This window comes from Vulpes lagopus, chromosome X (assembly GCF_018345385.1).
Source record: "Vulpes lagopus strain Blue_001 chromosome X, ASM1834538v1, whole genome shotgun sequence".
NCBI classification, from domain to species: domain Eukaryota; kingdom Metazoa; phylum Chordata; class Mammalia; order Carnivora; family Canidae; genus Vulpes; species Vulpes lagopus.
In genome coordinates, this window is record NC_054848.1 from 101,904,953 (window position 1) to 101,924,541 (window position 19,589).

General features: G+C 37.2%; 1 protein-coding gene across 17 annotated transcripts in view; it reads right to left on the bottom strand.

Annotated features, from left to right (window-relative positions):
* Positions 1–19,589, bottom strand: part of ENOX2 (ecto-NOX disulfide-thiol exchanger 2) — a 263,263-nt gene that overhangs the window by 230,898 nt on the left and 12,776 nt on the right. For 2 of the 17 annotated variants that reach the window (XM_041740639.1, XM_041740638.1), the window contains exon 3: positions 14,821–14,948. The exons of 14 other annotated variants lie outside the window; for them this stretch is intronic. The gene's annotated coding sequence lies outside the window, so the exon portion shown is untranslated. Of the gene's footprint in view, positions 1–14,820; positions 14,949–15,946; positions 16,034–19,589 lie in introns of those variants that run through there. One more of the 17 variants, XM_041740643.1, reaches the window with a different exon arrangement.

The following is a 19,589-nucleotide window of genomic DNA, read 5'->3' on the forward strand; positions in this document are numbered from 1 at the left end:
CAACTTACCAGAAATAAACACCTGCTTAGCACTTAGCACAGCAGAACAGTGGCTTCCCAGTAGCAGATAGTCCTTGATGTTAGCAATATACTAGGCCAAGAACTATAATTTCTACTTTTTATGAAAGAGAGGAACAAGGTGAAGGTGGTATTTTTCCTGCTCCCCCTTCCCAACCTTACTCCCCCATAATCACTATCCTATCCCCAGCAGACAGTTATTTGGAGATGATCCAAGGAAAAGTCTTAACTTCTACATGTTGGATAACTCCTATATGAGGCCTTACAATCCAGGAGACTTAAACTCACTTCACAAGCTCTCAATAAGGTGATGTCTGTTTGGATAATTGGAACTGTCAAAATCAATAAAAAAAGTTTTAAAACAGTCATGACAAGCCACTCTGAAATGATGAAGAGACTATACGTCACTGATTACCATGATTTTTACAGAGAAAGCTATATAGTCTTTCCTAAATTAAGCATTAAGGTATAAAAGCTCCTTATTCTCTAGCACATTTAGAGTTTGAACACATGTAATCTAGCATCTTTCACTAGGCAGGGATTTAATGAACATTTTGTGAGAACATCTGTTTGTTATTTATCTTTGTCTCATTTTACACATCAGCAAATCCCTTTTTACCACCAGGACAGAATAAAAATCACCATTTCGTTATATAGCGTTCATAATTTCAAACTTCAACCTGGGGGAAAGGGAGAAAATCGTCAGCAGTGTATTCTACTTGATGTTACAAGGAAGAAGTACAAGGGTGAAGAAGAGCAGAGGGGAAATGATAAAATATATAAATCCCTTTAACACACATTCTGCCAATGGCAACTGTGTTTTACTGTTCTAGCAACTGCTAGGGATAATTAAAAGCCACTCTATCTTTCTAGAAGGGTATTTTTTTTTCTTCCTTTTGAGTCTATGTAAAGAAAAAAATGATTTTGTCTAAATAAATTTTTTTCTATTTTTACAGTGAGAACTTTAACAAAGAAACAACTATGAGATTATTAGGTATAGATCTTTTTTCCCAGACTGACATATAATTGACATACAACACTGTATAAGTTTAATGTATACAACATGATGATTTGATACACATATATCAGATGTGAAAATTTGGGAAATATTGTATTTTCTTCAATGGTCCTATCCTATTTCATGAAGCTACCAAATAGCATTTCTAATTGTTCACTATTCATTATGAGAAGGAGCCAGTATCAACGCTTTAGCCATTAGGAATGGCCAGGGCCATGATGAACTAAGGCAAGTACAAAGCAGGGAAAGAACGCTGCCAGCTTATGCAAGTTACTGATGCCATTTTAGGAAGCATATCAATCATAGCATCCACTTACAAATGTATGTTTTAAGGTAAATGACAGTATAAAATAAAATCTCAATTATAACAATAGTTATGTTTATTTTTCCCCTGGATCTAAATATACCATCCTATATGCCATGAAGAATAATAAAGAATAAGAAACACATAGTCTTTCAAGAACTTACAATCATTTCCTTCCGATAGTCACATACAGTATGCATACATCACTAGTCTTGTAGAAGAAGAACAATATTAACACATAGAAACTCACTGAAGAATAGGAGGAGATATAATACCAAATTGAACTTTGGATTGGGTGGTACAGGGAGCAAATACTGTTGCAGTTCAGAGAAGGAGGAAATCAATGTAGCCTGGTAGAAAAAGGGGAGGCTTTCTGTGATATGTAGAATTTGAGTTTGGTAGGTTGGATAGGATTAAGAAAGGTGAAGAAGAAGGACAAACTAAGAATAAAATTAATTTTTATCATGCAACTTCATCCTATCCCAACACTTGAGTTCTTTACCACAGAAGTGTTTTGAAAGTCCTTTCACAGAATATCATCAAACAGGTAAAGATAAGGAAATGCACACACCTCTCTTACACCTGCCTACTACTCAGGCAGAAACCTCAGATAAGAATTGATCTGAATATCTGCTTAAAGTAATTGATGCTAAAATATGATTGAGGTTTAACCTTCTCATTGGACATTGGTATCTTAAAAGGAAAAAATCTCTAATTAGTACAATTATTTGTAAAATGTATTTTGAAGCTAGGAGAGGCCCCAGATCATTTTTCTTCTCTTTGCCCATTTCAGATAGTGGTGTTCCCATCCCCACATAATCTGCTAGAATTTAAAATAGGCAGATTCACTGCAGAGAGCACAAAAGCTTCTTTACCTCCTTTGGCTCCTAGATATAGTAAATTGCAAACATTGTGAACAATCTGTGAAGTTGTTCTAAGTAATTTTCTATTGTCTTCAGCATTTGTTCTTTTGTTTGTTTTATTTTGTAAGGTAAAAGCAATTGTTAAGATACAGAGAGTCATTTCAGACCAATAAAAAGTAAAATGCTCATTGATGATAGAGCAGTCATTTTTGTTTATCTCAGTGATCCTCAAGCTGATGTAATAGCCACTGAAGATCATATCATAATCTCCAAGAAATCTTTTCAAACGATGTCTCCCTAGCCCCTGATATTTTGATATTTCCCCAAGTGGCATATCCTCTCTGTACTTGATTTCAGCATTGGCTTAGACTTAATAATACTTGCCAACTATTACCTACTTTCATTCCCAATCTACCTCTGCATGTTGTTCACCATGCTTATGAGAGAAATGAAAAAAAAAGCAAAGAAAGGAAAAGGAAGGCAGGGAAACTTTTAAAAAGCTAGAGGAAATATATAACACCAGCTTTCTAGTTGACTAACCTTTAACATACAAACTGAATTCTCTTCATTCTTAAGGACTAGCTTCTATATTCCATACTCTGTCATGGCCTATTTCATCTGTAATTGGGAAGCACTTTTGGCACTATATAAGGGATGGGGTGTGAGGGAATTAGAAAGGCTCTGTAGAACTGACTCCCTGGTAGTAAGAGGTGGAAGAAAGGACAAAGGTCAATAAACCAGTATCACAAGGCTGGCAGCACAGATGATCACAGCAGTATAGGGAGGAAGATTGAACTATAGAGATCTTAGGGAGCTACAGTTTAATCACCAAGAAACAAATGCAGAAATTTGTATAAAGCAAAGGGAACAAATAAAGTATAGGGGGAAAAGCAGAGAAACAAAAGATAAGATTATAAACCCCTTTTTCAGGTGGAACAGTCAGATTCATGTGCAACTCTGAAACCTCAATAAGTTCAGCTAAAAGGATAAAATATCACAAAGCTTATTTGGAACACTCTATTTCACTATCCAAAGGTACTATTGCTAGAGTTCAAAAGCAAAAACAAAACAGAAGACACAAGAACAACACACACACATATTTGCACACATACATGCATGTGTGCACATCTGTGCACAAGGATTAAAACAGAAACATGCATACTCACACACACAGCCACTCAGCACCCACACAGACACTGATGTTGAAACACACACACACACACACCTGCATTCCAGGAGGGGACTGAATGAAAAGAAATCATCTCTGATTAGCCAATTTTCTCCTTCAACTTTGTTTCTTGATTTCTTCACTCTGATAGGAATAATCCTAGTTGAATGTGAGAGATGTGCTGGTCACTGAACAGGACACTTAATTTGGGTTGTCTTATATTACCTACTTATACCATGGGGATTCTGGCTACTTTAGAAATAAAATATTAGTTGTAAAAGGTATAAGCTTTAGTTCTGAAGTGATATTGCTAGTGAGAAAGGCCATATGGAAATTGTATATGGAACCACCCCACCTGGGGTCCCATTCTAAATGACATTTGTGCCTTTTAAAACATCAGTCACTCTATAGATTCATTGCAATCCCTTTCAAAATCCAAACTGGCTTTTTTTTTTTTTTTTAAAGAAACTGACACAACGATTCTAAAATTCAAGTGGAGATATAAGAGGCCCAGAATAACCAAAACAACCTTAAAAAAGAAGAACAGAGGGCAACCCGGGTGGCTCAGCAGTTTAGCGCCGCCTTCAGCCCAGGGCCTGATCCTGGAGACCCGGGATTGAGTCCCACGTCAGGCTCCCTGCATGGAGCCTGCTTCTCCCTCTGCCTGTGTCTCTGCCTCTCTGTGTGTGTGTGTGTGTTTGTGTCTCTCATGAATAAATAAATAAATAATCTTAAAAAAAAGAAGAACAGGGTTGGAAGACTCCCACTTCCCAACTTCAAAAATTGCTATAAAACTATAATAATCAAGACAGTGTGGTACTGTTATAAGGGCGGGCATATAGAACAATGAAACAGAATTGAGTATCCAAAAGTAAACCCTTATATTTAGCACCAACTGATTTTTGACAAGAGCACTAAGATCTCACAATGGAGAAATAAAAGTCTTTTCAACAAGTAGTGCTGGGATGTTTGGATATCCACATGCAAAAGAATAAAGTTGGATCTTGATCTCACGTTGTATACAACAATGGACTAAAAATGGTTCACAAACCCATATAAAAGGGCTAAAAATGTAAAACTCTTAGAAGACACCAGAGTAAATCTTTGAGACCTTGAGTTAGGCAATGGTTTCTTATGTATGACACCAAAACATAAAGCAACAAAAGAAAAAATAGATTAATTGACCTCATAAAATCAGAAATGTTTGTACTGCAAATGATACAATCATGGAAGTGAAGAGGCAGTCTACAGAGTGGTAGAAAATATTTGCAAAACCATGAGATACCACTTCACACCTATTAGAATGGCTCCTTAGTTAGTATTAGATAAAAATAATTGTTGACAAGATTGTGGGCAAACTGGAACCCTTATTCATTGTTTGGTGGTGTTATAAAATTACACAAGCACTTTGGAAAACAATTTTAATGGTTCCTCAACAAGTTGGACATAGAGTTACCATATGAACCACGTATGTACTCCCAGGTATATACCTAAGATAAATGATCACATATGTCCACACAAAAACTTGTACATGTATTCTCATAGCAGCATTATTTACAACAGTTGACAAGTAGAAATGACCCAAATGTCCATCAACTCATGTGTAGATAAACAAAATGTGGTATAGTGATACAATGGAGTACTGTGTAGTTATAAAAAGGAATGAAGTACTGATATGTGCTACAACATGCATGAATCTCGAAAATATGCTAAGTGAAAGAAGCCAAATGCAAAGGGACACATATTTTACACGATCCCATTCATATGGAATGTCCAGAATAAGCAGATCCATAGAGAGATGGATTAGATGTCTAGCACTGGAGGGAATGGAGAGTTAGGGAGATAATGGCTAAGGGGATCAGGATTTATTTATTTGGGGAGTAATGAAATGGTATAAAACTGAATTTTTGATGATGGTTGCATAGGACTTAATATGCTAAAGATAATTAAATTATATACTTAAAATGAGTTAATTGTATGGTATGTAAATCATACCCCAATAAAGCTATTAAAAGAAAATCAGTCACTTGGAAAGCACATAATTGTTTCCAACATTTGAGGGGTTGCTATATGGAAACAGGGTGAGGTTGCTTGGTGTAAGCCCCAAGGGGTAAACAGAGTCAGGGTCACCACACAATATAAATCCAGAGGGTTCAATTTATGTTGCAGTTTGTGTGAATAGTGCTATGCCTGAGTAAGAATATTGGGTGTATGCTGAAGGAAGAGGTATTTTGTCTCATGTATGCAAACATTTAATAATTGGCAATATTCAAAGATCAAATGTGCTACCTCATAGTGCAAAGTGCCAAATTATTGGAAGTATCCAAGCATAAACTGGATGACCATTTGAAGATGGAGTAGATGTTTTCATGTAACAGATTGTATATGTATGTGGTAAAAGAGGGAGACGTGACTTAATAGCCTTTATGGTTTCTTATAACCCTAAGATTCTATTAAAGTGCATATATTACAAACTTTCATCTATAAACCTTTTTCTCATTCTTAATTATTTCCTCATTAGTCAGGAATAAGTGAGTACTTACATATTCCCACTAGATTCATAAGTCCCAAAAGTGATTTCTTATGAAATAATAAAACTTGATGCTGTGGTCTAGGCCATTTCTAATATTTATATGCTGTCTCTGGCTCAATCATTTAGCAATGGACCATCTACTGGATTATTCTTTTTGTAGTCTATAGCTTTAAGGGTAGCATTTCATAAATATTAATAAGAATAGGGTCCTATGTTGTACTTAATACTGATAATAGTTAATAAATACAAATAATTCTGGACTGTCTTTTCTCTTGCTACCATCCTTTGTCCTTTCATCAGATATAGAATATGCAGGCTGCTTATTTTTACAAGTTGCTTCTCAAGCTCCAGAATGAACCTCTTGGCTGAAAGATTCAAATATTTTGGCCTAAATCCACAAATGTCATAAGAAACTGGCACTCCATTCTACAATGCTTTTTCTCTCTGTGAATAACTTTAACTTGGGATCATGAAGTAGAATCATTTGTTGGGTGGTCCATTATGATCTAGATTTAAAACCTCATGGGGTAGCAGTCCTTTACTCCACTTTACACTTTACAACTAGTTGGAATGAATCTATACTGAAGAAGAAAAGTTTAGATACAGTGAGAAAAGCTGCTTATCCATCATCTGTTTCATAACAGCAAGGGGCAGTTTAATATCCTGTAAGGGGCAGCTTACCAATAGCGACGTGAGGATCAGAAATGGCTAAACAGCTTCAAGTCAAGTACCTTCCTCATTGGACTGCTAAAGTACAGGCAACCCATAGTCAGTACCAGCTAAGTGAGTAATCCTGACTTATCCTGGCTCATTGATATCTTAGGCATACACAAAAGCCCTATACCTAAAATCTCAAATGGAAAACATCTGCAGCAAAATTGTGCTCATTGTCCAGCTAGTACACCAGAGCTGCACTATAAATCCCAACCTTAGGGTTCATGCCTTGGAACTGTGTCCTAATGCTCTAACATAGCCTTTCTGTTACTTCCAGTAATAAATCCCCATGGAGAAGTTCCAAGAAGGGCAGTGCCTTAGATCATATTCCATGTTAGAGTGAGGTTCTTCTCTACAGCTTGTGCTTCATCTGGTCTTGATGCGAAGCCAGCAAAGAAAAGTTCTGGAGAGTTTGTGCTAGGTGGGAGTTCTTTTTATTTTAAACAACTGTAAATGTTTAACAAAACAATTATGCCCTTGTCACTTCAAGTCCTTCAGACCCTTTCTCTCCAGACCATGTCTTTCCCTTCTGGTTAAAAGCCTCATGAGGCCCGAGAGGAGGGCACTCAGGGAATGCTATTTGGGAGGGGGAAAGATACTCCTGGAATCCCAGGCTCATTTCTCCAATGGTCATATTTCTGTCTGTGTTTATCCCTTTTTCTGCCAGATCGTGCTCTTTATTGCTCACACCACTCAAAATAGTCACGAGCGCCAATATTCACTAACTACTTAAGCTGAAATCTTTATTGTATTTACTTTGTATCTCACCATTATAAACCACTTTCCTTGGATCCTTTAAACATTTAAATTGCTCTTTTCCATTTCAAGCATCTCAATTTCAGAGAATGGAAACTTGGGTATAGTCTTATTACCAATTAAAAAGGGATTCTCGCCACTTTGCCCTAAGAAGTTATTTCTCTATATCCATGTCAGTTACTCAAAACCATATTGGTTTTTTAAATGCCAGATCATATTGCGCTCTTAAAATAGTTTACTATCTCCTATCACCTGTAGACTTTTAAAAGCATGAATCAAATTTATTTTTGATGATCTTTGTATGACATTTACAACCAAGAAAAAATTTAATATGCCACCCAAAAAGCTTTTCCAGAATAGTCTGACTTACTTGCGATTATCGTAATTTTTATTAAATATGGACTGTCACAATTATTGATATTCTTCACAGTCCTTATCAAAAGTTTAGGTGAATCCAAATTGTACAATTTCCACTGAATAAGCTGGGAAAATTTGTAGGACTCAGGAAGGCATATTAGAGTTGTAGTTCTTTGCGGTTCTGGCTCCGCCTCCAAACCAAAGGGCAGTGTTTGGGAAACTGCCAACCATATTTAGCAGCAAGAGTTAGTAATTTAGCATAGCAGATGGGAGTGGCAGTGAGTAGAATGTAAAAAGAATTTAAGGCTTTCTTTACAACCTCTTCATCAGAAGCTTTAACTGGATACATTCCAATTCCTATTTGGTAGAGAGTTAACACAGGGAATGTTTTCTTTACATTCTCTCACTTTACACTGATCTGGGATTTTTGTGAGGAAACACCCTAGTGCTGAGAACCTTCTCTCTGTCTCCCTCTCTCTCTCTCTCTCTCTCCACAATAGGAAAGACAACCATTCCTAAGTTCGTGTATAAGTAAAAAAGCTGTGGGAATGCAGGCTTTGGAGTCTAGGCACAGAGCTGGAGACAAGTTAGTGGTATATTCAGCTTTGGGTAAGGCATACAAACATTTATTTAGAGTGCTAATGAGGATTAAATGAAATAACTTATGTAAAGCTCCTAGCACAGTTCTATAATACACCTTTAAATTATATTTGCTTCCTTCTCCACCCTGGCTTGAATTATGAAGGGTCCTGATCAGAGTAAACTTTTTCACTGAAAGCAGAAATATCTGGCTTCCTAAATAAAGTAAAAATGTCACTGAAAATTACATATGCAGTTTGTCAGCTAGAGGGAAGGGAGAGGCAAGGGGTTAAACAGTTTCTTTAGTGCCAAATGGGTTTTGTCTTTATGCATTTCTCAAAACTGTAGCTATGATACTATCTCTTTAGTTCTCAAAACAAAAGAACCTATTTACAGAGTGCTCAAGGGTGGCCCTGAGTGGCACTTTAAAACACCAGGTTTGAACTCCTCCAGGCAGTTCAGTGAGGCTGGATACAACAATAGATTCTGGGAGTGAGTCTGAATGGTACAAAAAGAGTGGGGGTGGGGTGGGGTGGGGTGGTCTGCTGTCCACTGAAAATAGAAAGCAGAGCCAAAGTGAGTAAAGAATGTGAAGGGAGAAAAGGACATTTCAGGATGTGCTAAAATTTTTAGCAACTGAAGAGTACAGAGAATACAGGCAACAGTGGCAGTTCAGGCAGGCATAATTATTTATCATATACTTGCCACAGATAGCAACAGTCAAGGACATTATTTTACCTACACGTTTTTTTCCAAAACCATCGATTCTGACACTCAGTTCATTTTAGAAAGCCACCAAAGTACAAATAATACACATGATGAACTCCACACAATAAAACAGGGTACCTTGATTTATGTCTCTTTATGTAGACATTACAATACATTTCTGATTCAAATTCTTCCAAAGTCTTAATGCTATCTAAATAATGAAATCATGCTGAAAGGGGTATATACTGGTTCAAGGAAGATTTGTCAGGAAAAGAAATGGAAGCCGAAAAGTAATGAGTAATGAGTGGCTAAGGGGCTGATCAATTCAAAAGAGAATGGTTAAAGGGTCTATGAGAGCTAAAATGTCTGAAAGTAACTATGACCTAAACACTGAAGCCAGGAGCTCTTTCCTCTGATTAATTCAACCTTCTTATCCCAAGCTCAGAAATCAGGGCTTATCAGCCAGCTCTCAATAGCAAACCAATATGATTAGAAAAATAGTACGGATGAGAGATGCAGAGTGTAGATCTCCTTCAAATTTAATTGAGATCATAATTGGTTAAATCATTTCTGAGAATAACTCACTTTAGGCCATTTTTCAATTTTAAACTATTTTTAAAAAGAAATGCAATGTCCTGTATGTCAAAGAAAATGATGTTCCTGTTTGATTACCACCCGATACAATGATCACTGTAGCCACCCAGACCCTTAAGGAAATTATTCATTCTAGATAGCCAACCTTTCTAGATCTGCACTTCCAGTATTGCATCGAATAGTCACACATAACTATTTAAATCTCAATTTAACTAAACTTAAAAATTCAGTTCCTCAGTTGCAGCAGTCACATTTCAGTGTTCAAAAGCCATATGTGGCCAGTGGCTGCTATATGGGACAATGAAGATATAGAAAACTTCAGTGTCACAGAAAGTTCTATTGGACAGCACTGGGTTAGACATCAGGAGACTAAGACTTCCAATGTCAGACCAAAAAAAAATTAAACCATTTTAATGACAGTTTTCCCATGATGTAGTTAATACTTGTATTCCCAGAGAATATAGATTAGAATTTAACATTTTATTTTTGACTTTGAACAGTGGTTCTCAAAAGTCAGTTGTACAGAATAATCATCTGGGGAGTTTGCTAAAATAAATGCAGATAACTCAGAGAGTGAGTCAGTAGGTCTGGGATGGGGATCCAGGAATCTGCATTTAAAACCTATGTCCTAGGTAATACGGACACAAGTAGTCACTAAACCAAATTCTGAGAAACACTATGATTATGAATCAAAAATTTCAATGATCAATTTACACATTCTGATTCATTTTCTTGTGTGGGTAAATATTAATATGTATACATAGCAATCCCTTGTCTCTCTACAAAAGTGTTCCACAAAGGTGAAAGAAGGAGCTTTCAAGACATTGTAGATCTGAGCAAAGGTGAATACAGAGAAAAAAATCAAGACAGTCATGCTACAAACAAAACAAATCTTCTGGACAGAATATTCCATAATATGAATGCAGGTCAGAAGCTATCTAGCCATTCAGCTTCTGGAACTCTCAGGCTCTGGAAACCGCTCTAAACCCCGAGCTAGCAGTAGAGGAGAAAAACTTTAGTGATGCAATTTCTGAAGGCCTAAATATTGCTTGTAAGTGGTAAGTATGTACAAGGCACTAGACTAGGTGCTAAAAGACTACTAAAATAAATTTTTTAACTTCAAAGAGCTCAGTCTAGTGGGGAAAGACAGACCAAAAACAAGTATTATAATATAGGAACAGGTGTCATTTGAGCTGAACTTTAAATGTTGAGTGACTCTAGGGTTGTCAGAGATGTGGAAGAATGGTAGTTAAAATGTAGAGAATGGCAAGAGGTGAAAGCACATGAGCTTGAACTTTTGAGGTGTACCTCATGACCCAGAAGTGGTCTAGAGTGGCTAGTGAACAAGGTTTAGAGAAAGTTATGTAGTTGATAAATGAGTTCTGGGTTTCTGGGACAAGACCATGAATGGTCCTGAGGGGCTGTTTGGAAAAAAACAAAAAACACTACCATCAAAGCCTGTAGGTGCTTGAGGAGAAAGGTGATATGACAAGATCTACATTTAGGAAGAACACTCCCAACAGCTAGGCATAAAATGGAGTGAGAGTAGATGCAGGGAAGATGTCCTATGATTTGGTCATTTGGCTGCATGGAACAAAAATTGCACCCTGGTTGGCAATGTTTGTGCTTGCAAAAAGCTGGGAATCAAGAGAGAAGCAATAGAATACGAGATTTTGTTTTAGTTGAACATCTGACGAAAGAGCATGTCTAGAAGCAGTATTTAGAAGATGCTGGAGATGCAATGATCCACCACAACTCTGGCAATAGAGGACCAGCAATGAAAGTCAGAAGAAAGCAGAATTCTCCACAGTCAGGTAAGCAGAAAGACAGCTCTATACTTTCTATTTCTTCCAAAAGCACAGACAATGAGATATCTGCTATGGGTGGCACACCAATGGCAAACAGCTTCTTCAGTGAAGTGCCCTTAAAGATACAGAACATATTGCATAGTAGTTAAAGGCACAGGTTCTGGAGACAGACTTCCTGTGTTGGAATCCTGGTTCTGCTACTTAGTAATTGTTTGGCCTGGTAGGCAGGTTACTTAAACTCTAAGTCTCAGTTTTCCTACCCTTAAAATGGAGATACTACTACCTACCTCATTGGAATGCTGTGAAAGTTGATGAGTTCATACATATAAAGTATTTATAACATGGTCTGGTACATAGTAGGCACTCAATAAATGTTAGCTATTATTATCATGTGTATATATAGGGGACATACTTAATTGTGCTAGGTACAACAACCCTCAAAGGCATTAGTGCTGTACCAAGGTATGGGAATCAGTATAGTTTAGCAAACCAAAAGGCATCTGCAATATACCATCCTGCATAGACAGCACACCTTAACTACTACACATAATGAGTACCTTTAGTGCTTTTGGGAAAAGACAGATATGAGTAAGTTTTTAAATTTGCAGATATTCTTAGTGATCCCAGTCATCCCCTTACATAAGCTAGCGCAAGCCAGCTCCAGCACACCACTGGCTGGTGTACACTAGCTCTCATACTCCCATCCAGAAGACCTGGCTTCATACTCAAAGATGTACTGAAGGGAAAAATCCATCAATCAACTTCAGCTCCCTGAACGCAAGAACCTAGAACTCTACTCCCTCTCTAATTTCTCTTGGCCTCAAAGAACCTAGGGAAAAAATGATTGTTTTGCAGATGAAAGACTTTTTCTTTCTCCAATCAGAAAATGACAATTTTTTTTAAGTCCTAATAAGCTCCTTTTAATTTATATTTAGAGTGCTTGTTCCCAGAAAGAGGAATGGGGTGAGGGGTGTTAGCCAGAGCTTTCAATTGCATAGAAAATTTGCCACCTGAAACCAAGTTTGATATGTAGCTTCTAATCACCCACCCCATGTTCCCAGGTCCCCTCCCTCTGACCCTGACCCATTCCCCCAAGTTCCCTCCTGCAGTTTTTTAAGTGTCAAATTCCATTTAAGTTTAAAAAATGATAAAAAGAGCTTTACATAAACCTCTTTTCCTTTTTTCTATCAAGGAACAACATAAGAAAAGCTTTACCTAAAGATATGTTAAAGTATAAAGATATCATCTTAGATAAGGGTAAATTCCAATTACATAGTCTCTGAAACAATATATCCATTAACATTTTACCAAGAGTCTCACAGATAGATCCTAACAATACTGGCCCTATCTCTGGTTCATTTTCTTGACAACACTCTCAAATATTCATTGTCAAATGCTAAAGAAGAGTGGTCTACGGCATGAGCATCCAGTCATTTCTCGACTATATGGCATAGTCTAATAAATCCAGAGCCAAGAATGATGGCTTCAAGAATGTTTCCTGAATACGAACTAGGGGTGGTGGGTGGGGGGTGGGGGTGACTGGGTGACGGGCACTGAGGGGGGCACTTGATGGGATGAGCACTGGGTGTTATTCTATATGTTGGCAAATTGAACACCAATAAAAAAAATTTTTTTTTAAGTTAAAAAAAAGGGATCCCTGGGTGGTGCAGCGGTTTGGCGCCTGCCTTTGGCCCAGGACACGATCCTGGAGACCCGGGATCAAATCCCATGTCGGGCTCCCAGTGCATGGAGCCTGCTTCTCCCTCTGCCTGTGTCTCTGCCTCTCTCTCTCTCTGTATGACTATCATAAATAAATAAATAAAATTTTAAAAAAATAAAATAAAAGTTAAAAAAAGAATGTTTTCTGAAGAGGTTTTCAAAACTGTTTACCAGAGAACTACTATGAGCTCCTCAAGTATATGGGCTCAGATGAAGTGATAACATGGTTTTAAATAGTTTTAGTCCCTTCTTCAATGGGACACAAAATATGTTTTTTCCCCCTTTAAACTATTGAATTTAAAATTGAGAAATCATTTGGAAATTTAAGAAGATGAGAAAGCTGGTCTATTTTATTTTGATAGGTAGATAAGATAAGCAGTAAGGAAAGAATGAAACTGAGTTAGCTGTATATTTTTTCTGTTGATCTGGATAAAATAATCAAATCTGAAAACATGTAGCACTTCACATTCATGGCCAGTATATTTTAAAATACACATACTTTTATGAAAACAGCTATATATGTTTATTGAGAATATTAAATACAAACTAGCTTTAGAAAGAAAATGCTCCACATTAATGTTTTTGATTGGACATTGTAATTCCTCCTAATTTCACAAGGTTCTATCTTCATTCATATTGATGTAAAGTTAATCAAAAGATGAATGTTTCTTTATGTATCAGCAAAATTGATCTAGAAAGTACTCATGTATTAAAATAAAACAGTTTGGAAAAAATTTCTAGAGTTCTATCAAATAAGACTTTTTTTAAGTAAATGAATATATTTAGTTTTCTTGACTAGTAGCTTAAGTCAAATTTACCCTGGATCCATCAACTGTGAGGCAGCCTGGTATATGGGGGAAACAAAGCACAGGTTCTTGAATCAGATCATCTAATCTATGAGTTTGGGCTCTGCCACTTGTTAGATTTAAGACTTCAGGCCAATTACTTATCTTGGAAGTCTCAGTTTTCTTACCTCTGAAATGGAGATCATAATGCCACTGCACTCACACCAGGTTGTCATGAGGATAAACTGAGCAAGCATATGTGAAATCACTGTGTAAATATTTTACACTACATCCACTATCAACCAATAACTGACAACTGTATTGTAATTAGAAGTTATTTTTTAATAGAGTAAAACCATGAGGAAATTAAACACGTATTCATAATTAGCATGCAAATAAAATTCAGTCATAAAAGGCACCTAGTTGGGTTTGACATCATTCATTAGGTCACCCTAGAATTGAGAGATGGCAAGGAGATAATATCACTATCTTTTTAACATATATACTTTTATTAGAATGGAGTTCTTCTCAGATATAGTAATCCAGTAGCATAAAAAAGTCCAATATTTTTCACTGCCAGAAATTTAAACCAGTAATACAGGTCTATGAGAAACCTCTATTTATTGAACCAAGCAATATTTTCCATGAAAATATATCTATTTGCTTCTGTAGTAAACAAGACAGTCTCTCTTTTTAGTCCAAAGAGAAAAAATAAGAACTTCTCACATTAAAAATGTACAGAGACAGCTCTTCTGGAGTCAAGCATGCATCAGGGTATGGAGAAAACATCCAACAAGCACAACTCTCCACCACTTAGTGAAACAAACCAACCGCTAACCAAAGAAGAAACTGAAGCTATAAATTCAAATAAATGGGCTGCAGGGAGACTACACAAACCTGCTGTTGCTTTAATTGCAGACAATTCAATTCAGCAGCTGTTGGTCCAGGCACTAAGGTTCACTGTATGCTCTTCAGCGTAACCTTGAAATACTGTCACTCACTCACTTCTCCACATCATCTGCATGCTGTCCAATTAATGAGGAGCGAAATCAACTGTCAAACCACGCATCAAAACAGAACATGATCTTTTAGCTCTTAAGTACAGGAGCACAGTATTTTAAGGACAATAAAGCATGAATGGAAGTGAGAGTCCTTAACAATAAATAATATTTAAACTTATCAAAACATATAGTTGTAGGAACTAAGCTTATGTTCTGTTCAGCAGGAAATTGAAACTTTCTCAAGGTTTTTTTTGTTTGGACAGATCTTATCTAACTGCTGTATAAGAAGTCTTTTAAACAACATTCACCAATGTCTGATCAGTCTTCAAGTTCTTCATTATTATAGATCAATATGTTTTTAAAAGCTTAAGAGAATACTTAAGGAACACTTCCGGTCCAATGATATTTTACAATACAAAATGATTTGCTGCTGGCATTTTTAGCCTTGCTGTTTCCAGCACTTTTTTTTCTACCAGGAGAACAAACAACAATAATATATAATGTTCATCAATCTGGTTAAATAATGAAATAAAAATAAATTTACCAAAATAAATGTGTTCTGGAATGCTTCCTATTTGAAGTTTCCCTTCTCTTAACTATATCCCAAATCTAGACAACCAATTGACAAATATGAGAGTTAATAAACTCAAGAGAAAAACAACACACTAAGTGTTTAAAAATTGCTTTTTGCTTCCAAAGCACTGTGTCTTCTGTGCAAACACTCTAGGCTATATTGCATTACCAGTTGCAGACATAAGACTTGAGAAATTCAACACAAGAATACAGCAGAGAAGCAAGCACAATTAAGGGATCAGGACTATCAATTTAACAGAAACCCCAGATTTTACATAGCAATCTGCTATAAACATTATAGCAAGGGGCAGGCATGTTTAGTGCAGCTGTTTTGTTTAGCTCATTAGAACCTTATTTGTCCTTCAGTACAGTTAAACTGGAGGCAAAATAAGAGAGGAATGCACTTTGAAACAAAAGGGAAATTTCAGATAAAATAAAACATACTATACCTGTATATTGTACCAGGAACATCGTGACACTCTTCAGGGAACTGTTTCACGTTGTATCCTACCGTGAGTTATTCTCCCCTTACCCTCTTCTTTCCACAAAAAGAAAAGCCAAAGAACCCCAAACCCCACTACACACTACCCCTAACCCACCCCCACATTGAGGAAAAAAAAAACAGTTACAATTCAGCTTAGATCTGATGCTTCTGTTTAGCTCAGCTCCAGCCGAGCAACTGAGCTCTAGCAACGGAGCATAGGGAGGTGGATTCTGATGCCAGTAGCACTTCCATCCACTTCACTTACACAAAAGCAGGCAGTGGAAAATCCAGGAGCCTTGAAGACAAGGGCTGGAACTGGCTTTTATGAATTGCTATTACTGCATGTGTCACCATCCATCTCCAATGACGGACACTTATAGGCTGAATTGGGAGTGGAGGGGGTGGGGAGGAGGAGGTTGGAGAGCAGGTGGAGAAGCAATTAGCAGTATGTTCATCGGAGAATTCGTTCGGGATTTCATACATCAGTGCCTAAAGAAACAGCATGCAGTTGACAAATCAGAACTTTACAATTTGCATGCCTTAGAAGAAATCTTAGCTCACAGCTCCAAACGAAATAATGTTTCCCCACTCTTATAGACCATGAAAAGTCACCCCTCTGCTTTCTCTTTCCTCTAGCTACTCTTGTTCCTGAGAAATCAACATTCAAAATGAATATTTGCTAATTTCCCCCAAAGAATTATATTTAAAAGGCTGGAAGCAAAGGAAGTATGAAGAAATTAAATTATATCAAACATGACATCTCTTAACAAAAAGGCAAGAAGCTAATTATTTTAAGCCAACTTTTCATCCCTAGTCCCATTCCCCAGGTGCAGCTTTCACAGCTATAATCACTAGATCACACAACTATTGTGCATATATTTAAAACTGGAAAACAATCTACATATACCAAAAAATAGTTCAGTTAAAGTCAAGATGAAAAGCTAAGAACTATATGCAAGACTCTCTCCATAGATGACCTTAAGAAGGCACTTTGCCTATTAATGCTTCAGTTTTACTCATCTGCTAAACTGAAGCCCATTATTTAGACCAATTTGAAGATTAGTCATGAGTAAGAAACAAAAAGGAAACAGTCGCTTAGAAACAAAACAGGACACAATTGAAGGAATACTGGAGCTGGGTATCAGGAAACCTGGATTCAGGCTCCAGTTCTATAACTTTCTAGCTGTATTACCTTAGACAAGTCACTTAATTTCTCTGAGCTTAAGTTTCCTTGTTTACAAATTGGACACAGTAGTACCTATCCTGACTGCTTCAGAGGATTGCTATGAAGAGCTAATGAGGTAACAGATGTGAAAATCCCTTTTTAAATTGTAAAAGGCTATAAAATTGTATGGAATTATTATTGTTATACTCTGAAACAAATCCGGCCTAAATGGCTGAAGTCAAGCACCTTTATCACATAAGAAAAATAAAAAGAAAGAGCCAATATAATTTTGTGAAAAGAATTCTCAATTCTTCCAATTTTAAAGTTGGAAGGAAGCACTGTTTGCTCTTAAAATGCCACAGAAGGGAAATTGTTTTAAAGGAAAAAATTTTAAATCTGATACATAATACATCAAAGTTTATTAAAGAAACTGAAGCCCTTTAATTCCTTCTTTCCTTTCTGGAAAGTCAGTTCATTTGTTTTCATATGGCCTAGTATTATGTCCCATCTAGAATGCAAGCTACAGGACATGAACATCAACTTCTGTTAAATCTTTCTATTAATTTGGTATATCCTCACTGCCTAGTATGTGTGGAAGAATTCATGTTGATTAGCTAAGTCTAAATCCACAAGGTAAAAATCCAAAGTCATGTTTTATGAGGCTCCAAACTGCCTTGATACTATATATACAGTGACCAGCTGGCTTAAGCTGGGACACAATTTTAGCACATGAAGTCCTGGGGTGGCCACACCTGGGGCACTAAATGATCCAGGCAATGTTTGGGGACCTTTGGTTCAGCCAAATCCCACATGTCCTGATTTCCATCTGTATGGTGGTTACCCAAGTGTGTGTCTGTCCACATGGGCCAAATCTGAAGCAGCCAAAAAAAGTGGGAGCTATAGCAGAAATATCAGATGTCAGCTCCCCTTGGCCCCTTCTAATGCCATCTGTGTCCTCAAACAAGTGCCGAGCCCACTATCTAAGAGAAGAAAGAAAACTTTCTCTAATTGTCCCTTTGAATGTCATTGCCAATACTGAAAATGCCAGTAAAATATGTATCCAAAATCTATGTTAAGTCAATGGGAAAAATGGATAAGATGAATCACAAAGAGTTTGGTGACTGGTAGCTAAGAGGGAGTAAAAATCATTAAAAGAGGGAAGGAGAGGACAGGGCTGGGAGGGGAGGAGAAAAGAAGGGGGGCAAGAGAGAGGAGGTAAGGAGAGCAAATGAATCTGAAATGAGAGCTTTTTTTCTCTAAGCAGAAACACATCAGCTGGAATCACCCAAGACCTCACCTCCTAGAAAGTACTTGCCTTTTGAAGTATTGGGAATAGCTTTTTACCACCACAGCTGCTATCCTAGCCTTCCAAATGCTTAGGTAAATAGTCAACAGCTTGAAAAAGCACTGACAGCCCTTGCACCAGAACTCACTTTCATTTGGCATGTGGAAAGTCAGGCAGGTGGGATACAGTTCTCCAGAGTTCTCATCACTGCAACCCCCCACCCCCACCCCGCCATAGCCCTACCTTTGGCATAGCTGGCCACTAACAAAAGTGTCAGCCCAATTTCAGGTTTGGCAAAGGAGGCTTGCCTGAGATTTTTAAAACCACACTGGTAAGAAAGGAACAAAGACTGTATTTCAGAGTCACGCTGTTCTGCCTTTGGGCATTGCAACTGAACTCTTCCATACATTTAAGCTTGAAATTCATATTCCCTAAGTTCCTCAGTAGGGCCATTCAAAGTAAAGGGAAAAGTACAAGAAGATAATGTTTTGTTCACTTCTTTCCCACAATCAAAAGATGAGGATCATATCAAGAACATGACTGACAGCATATTTCAACCCAGATTAGCAAGAATGGAAATGAAAGCGTCAGAGCATCCCGATAAAAACAAACACACAAACATATATACCAATAACCATTGCAATGTTTTCATTATCTTGATTTCAAGCTCCAGAATATAAACACTAATGGTTCCCTAAACCACTGGAGCTGCTTCTCAGCAGCCATCACCAAGCCTGACTGGCCTTTTCAAATGAATTCCCATTGTTAACCACCTTAGATTCTGAGTGTTTTTGTCAAAAACAAAAATCCCAGTGGAAGATTTCAAAGAACAAAAACTTGAATCCAACTATGAACCTAAAATGGGAAGAAACAATGTTAATTTGCTAAACCCCAAACAAAACAAAATGCTAACACTTTGAAAGAAACAACTTGAAACAGAAAAAACACTTCATGTTTTCTGAATCAATCAAACTTTTTTTTAAGATTTTATTTATTTATTCATGAGAGACACACACACTCACAGAGAGAGAGAGAGAGAGAGAGAGAGAGAGAGAGAGGCAGAGACACAGGCAGAGGGAGAAGCAGGCTCCCTGCGGGGAGCCTGATGTGGGACTCATCCAGATCCCGGGATCGCGCCCTGAGCTGAAGGCAGATGCT